The 5,518-nt window shown below is 24.2% G+C and overlaps 1 protein-coding gene across 3 annotated transcripts in view; it reads right to left on the bottom strand.

Annotated features, from left to right (window-relative positions):
• The window catches only part of LOC111676147 (octopamine receptor beta-3R), a 95,322-nt gene that overhangs the window by 23,024 nt on the left and 66,780 nt on the right, over positions 1-5,518 (bottom strand). The window lies entirely within an intron of this gene.

Raw genomic sequence — 5,518 nt, 5'->3', positions numbered from 1 at the left:
TTTATAAATAATATGTTAAAAATTATTTTTATAAAGAGAATACGTTAACAAATGGTAACATAAAATCCGTCTACTGTAGCATATGATTGATATATAATACGAAAGGAATGCAAACACTTTTACGTCTCCCTGCTATTTGACTACTTTTGTTAACAACAATATACTAAATACAATATGTAACTACCAATCTACACTATACAATCAACATATATAAATTCTTGAATTTAAGCATTTATCAACCAAATTTATTTTGTAAATCTACTAGTATAATAATTCTCTTTTTGCTGCTATTTTTTATTAGCTTTATAACAAAAATCTATCATTTATGCACTTTCACAACATTTGTAGCAACCAAAATAAATAAACAAATAACAAAACAAGTAGCAAAAAAGTCGTCTAGTTCGCAAAGTAAGAAGATATTTTAATGTTTTTTACTAGTTCTTTTTTCTATAGTCGTGTTTAATGTTTTTGTTGAATTTTTGTATTTTTATCAAGGATTAAATTGATTGATATTGACACTGTCACTTGTTATCCACAATAATCCTGGCATTGAAAATATTAGCTTTCGACTCTGATAGTAAATTTTGTTTCGTCGTTTTTATACTTGTTTTTATTTTTTGGGTGGTTGCGTGTATATGTATTTTGTCATGTTTATTTTATTCTGCCTTTGTAGAGTAAATATCAGCAAAATGTTAGTAAAATTATTTTATTTTCAGTTATCAGCAACAACTGAAGAGTTTTTTTCTTTACTCCCTTGTCCCTTGCCATTAAGTAGGATATTTCAGTTTAAGGGTATTTTTTTTGCGTAGAAAATAAGAAAAAGTGCTAAAACAAACTTAAGCAAGTGTTAGTTTAGTGTTTTTCCTTCTTCTTTTAATTTTCCTTCATTGCTTTTGCATTTAAGCTATGTAATTTTTCTGTTGGCTTACGTTGGTTATAGCTTATTTACACTTCCAACCAACTAACCAACCATTCATTTTATTTTAACCATATACTGCTGATGTTGATCATATAGTTAATGCCACAAATTGAAGAATGTGTGTGTTAAAGTGTATAAGTATTTTATTTATAACACACGACATTTTTAGGTTTGTTTCGCTTGAATGTTAAAGCTCGCCTGCTTATTTTTATAGCACCAAGAAAGAAAAAATGATAAAATATTAAAATGAAACATTATGAAAGATGAAAAAAATAAAATCAAAAAAAAAAAAAAAAAAATAAAATCAAAAAAAAAGGGTTAAGAGACATTTGTGAAAATTATAAAAAAAGTATGGAAATTTTCACTCAATAAAAAAATTGTTCATTATAGAAAATTTTTTATATTTTATATTAAATTATTTATTAAGGATTTGGAAATTTTCTCTTAATAAAATAAGTTTCGAAGTTTTTCTCTGTATAGCTAAGGTTTGAGAGATTTTTGAGAAATTTTCTTAAAAAAATTTTTTTTTGGAATAATTTTATTTTTATAGAATTTCTTAGAAAAATTTTAGCAATATAGAATATTTTTGTGATTTTTCTTTAAGGTTATTTTTAAGGATTTTTAAAAAAAGTATTGAGGTAAAATCTCTGGAAAAAAATTATAAAATTTTATTTAATATTAAATTATAAAAATATTTGGGAAATTTTCTCTTAATACAATATTGAAAAAATAATATTATTTTTTCTTTAATTAAAATTTTTAATATTTTATTTATTTATTTATTTATTTATTTTTTGAAATTATGTCTTTTATTTTCCTTATTTTTGAAAAACTGTCTATTTTCATTGTTTTACTTTTTTTAAGGAACATTTTAGTATTGTCATGAAATAACAATAAGTTAAACAAAAGAAAAATTAGTGTTGAGGAACATCAGTATGTATGAGTATTAATTGTTAGTATTGTTATTAAATAACAATCATACGTCGTGATAAACAAACGAATCGTGATTGTAGAGGATAAAAAGATCTTTTTCATAGTAGATAGATATAGTCTTAAGGATTATGTAAATTAATTCATTTTAAGTAATCCGCCATTCATCTCTGTACACATATACTAGCCGTTAAACTTTTCCTTAGTGTTAATAAAAGTTGCCTGTGTGTTTACGTCTGTGTTGGTTACAATTTGTTTTCACACTCATCTAAATACTTGAGCACATACTCTCAGCACATAAAGAGGCTACATATTGAGTAGAAAAAAACACTAACAAGTAAAACCAGGGAACACAATATGTATGTATATGAAAAAATGACAAATAACCAGCAAAAACTATGTAAAAACACACACAGAATAATTTGTTTCATCATAACCAAGGCCATTTATTAACATAGGAACATGTAAAATAAATATATATGAATATATTTATTTCTCATCAAACAAGTGCAAGTATATGCCTAATAAACCGGTTATCATACATCTCTTATACACACATCCTTTTGTTTTAAGTAGCAGCTGCTTTTATCCTCCTCCTACATACATACATATAAAATATGTATTTTTGTATAATTTTCTTTTTTTTACAAATTTATAATGCTTTAATATCGTAAAGGATAGATATAAAAAAGTTTAAAGAAAAAAAAAAAAACAATATAGTTCTTGACTTGGTTGGCTATCCACTGTAATTCTTTCAAAAATCCATATAGTATGTTTTTAAATAATATAGTTAAAAGAAGAGCAAAAGTTTTCAAATTTGAGGCAAATTTTATTTTTTTTGCAAACTTTTAACAATTTAACAATCATTGAGGACAAGCGGCAATAGTTAATATCTAATGTTTGTTTTTTTTCTTAAGCTTATTTGTGTTAAAATCAAAATATTTTAAAGTAGGAAAGATAATAATATTTAACTTTTGATGTGATGTCTGGTTTTAAGTTTTAGAGCAATGCAAAAAAGATAATTAATTTCGAAGTAATGAAAAGTTAAAAAATTGTTTATATATTAAGTATATGTGTATATTATGAGTGTGAATTATTTTGTATAGTTAATAAATAATAATTGTATGTTTAAGCGAACAAATAGGAGGTAATAGTTTTGTTAGTAAGTAACCACTGTGAACTCAAAGGAAAGCTCTATTTTGTAACAACATTGAAAAATCTTTGACATTTCACCAGTGAATGATTTAAACATGAATTAAAATTGTCCATTTTATATACAAAATTGTATAGTAATGCTGAATATTTGTAAAATTTTTAAGTCCTTAGAATAGACATTAATACAAGCCCTTAAACATGAACAAAGGAATTAAAATGTTTAATCGAGAGAGTATATTCATATTTTTAATCAATTATAAAATATATACTGGAGTATTCAAACAATTAATTGTCGTTCGGTTAATCGATTATTTTTTGACGATTAATCGTTTAAATAAATGAAAATTGTAAAATTTTAAATAACTATAAATCGAATAATTTCTATCAATTAACCGATTAAGAAAAACACACTATTTAGCAGTAAAATTACTATGTATTTTCCAAAAAATTTAATATTTTTATAATAAATTTTCTTCTTTTCTTAATTTCTTAATTAATTTTCTATAATAAAGAAAATTTATTTGATGATTTTTGAAAAGAAATCATGGAAATAATTATATCGCTTTTATTTTTACATCATGTTTTTTTGGGAACATTGTTGTGTTTTTATATATTTCTAATAAGTTTTCAGCAACAGTTATAGTTGAACTAGTGTTCAATGGAATGTATAAATTCTAGAACTCATCTTAAAAACAGTAATGTCTTTATATAGAAAAACATTTCACATAACAGGAATAATTTCTAGTATGTGATAAAAAAATTAAACAAAGAATTGAAGTAAATGAAGTGAAAATAATATTTTTGTTTATAAACCGTCCAAAAGTTATTTTCAAACATGAAAAAATCTATGCGTACAGGAAACTGTGGGCCATTAGTATTAACTCTGAGTACTCAGTTTTTCATAATCAGGTCTTATGCTCCTGTAAAAGGACTTTAAAGTTTAAAAGACATCCAATTTCAAAAGATGGAATTTCAAATTTATATTAAAAAGTTGGTATTAATATTAATTTCAAATGAAGCTGAGTTCCTCTGCTTAAAAATAATATAATTTATCTCAATTTATCTCATCAAGAAAGAATTGGAAATCTTAAAGAAAATTTGTCACAAAAAAGTAGTTAAAAGTATTTTAATCGAAAATTAAACCTTTTTATATTTAATTTTTTTTCGTTTTTTTCAAAGTGAGAAAGGTAAATAATATAGATGTACAGATTCCCAGCTTTCATTTGATACCAATGTTGGTATTATAAAATACATATAAATATTTTAAATATTCGTTTGTAGTCCTTTAAACTCTGAAATCCTTTTATAAGGACATAAAAATCAGAGTACGCAATTCTATAAGTGGAATCTATTTTCACATGCTTATCAACTTTTCCATGTGTGAATACTTTTTTCAAAATTGTTACAGGGTGTATATGAAGAAAATTATTGTTAAAAGCAATAATAACGTCTAGTTTCCTTTTATTCGAATAACCGAATAATTTTTAATTATCCTATTATTAACCAGCTAACGTAGGTTTTCACAGGTAGCCAATTTCGGCTTTACTTGGGTCCATATTGATCCCTTTGTAAATAAAAAGCTAACGTAAAACCTCAAATAATTATTTGTCGAATAAACCGAATATATATACAATATTTCTTTTTCAAATATTAGTATTTTATCAACTTTCTTAACAACTGCATACATGCTCTAATACGTAGAAATATTAATGCTGACAGTACTTCATATTTTTAATCAATTATAAAATATATACAATATTTCCTTTTCAAATATTAGTTATCTCCTTTCTTAACAATTGTATACATGCTCTAATACGTAGAAGTATGAATGCTAATAGCAACAATTGCATTGTATGCATGTATACATTTAAACAATACATGCATTTAAATTGCATGTATTGATTAAATGTATAGAGTAGATGCATAAAGAAAGGGTAAGATAGTGAAAAAAGGATAAAGAGCTTTTATTGACTCGTAAATTAGTTAATAATGACTTAAAGTGGTGGTAAAATCTCATAACAATTGCTGCAATTTAGAATTTATAGATAAAAAGGACGTGTTAGTGGTAATTTAAGTTTTTTGCTTAGTTTTACAGGGATTATCTCTTTAGTATTATGTATTTATGCTGATATTTGTAAAGCATAGAAATGTGGCTCATAATCGGACGAATTGTCCGGCTGTCTGTTTTTTTTTGGTTGATGGGTCTGTCAGTTCTTCAGTTTATAATTACATTATAATGAAACTACAGGTCACAACTTCTATGTCCTATATATTCGTGAGTAGGATATACATTTCGTTTGTAATTTCTACAATATATATTCTGCATTAACAATGTTTCCTCAAATTTTGATTTTTTTCAAAATTTTAACTTTCACTGCCTTCTTTACAATAAAATATATAAGTTTAGTTTTACAATTTTCCCATAGACTCATTTAGAATACATTTGTTTAACTAAAATGTTCATAAACTTTAATTACACCAAAACTTTGTCTAACAAAAATTTTAATATTTATT

This window comes from Lucilia cuprina, chromosome 4 (genome assembly GCF_022045245.1).
Source record: "Lucilia cuprina isolate Lc7/37 chromosome 4, ASM2204524v1, whole genome shotgun sequence".
In the NCBI taxonomy this organism is placed as follows: domain Eukaryota; kingdom Metazoa; phylum Arthropoda; class Insecta; order Diptera; family Calliphoridae; genus Lucilia; species Lucilia cuprina.
The sequence above is the reverse complement of the archived record's forward strand: the minus strand, read 5'-3'. Positions and strand labels throughout refer to the sequence as shown.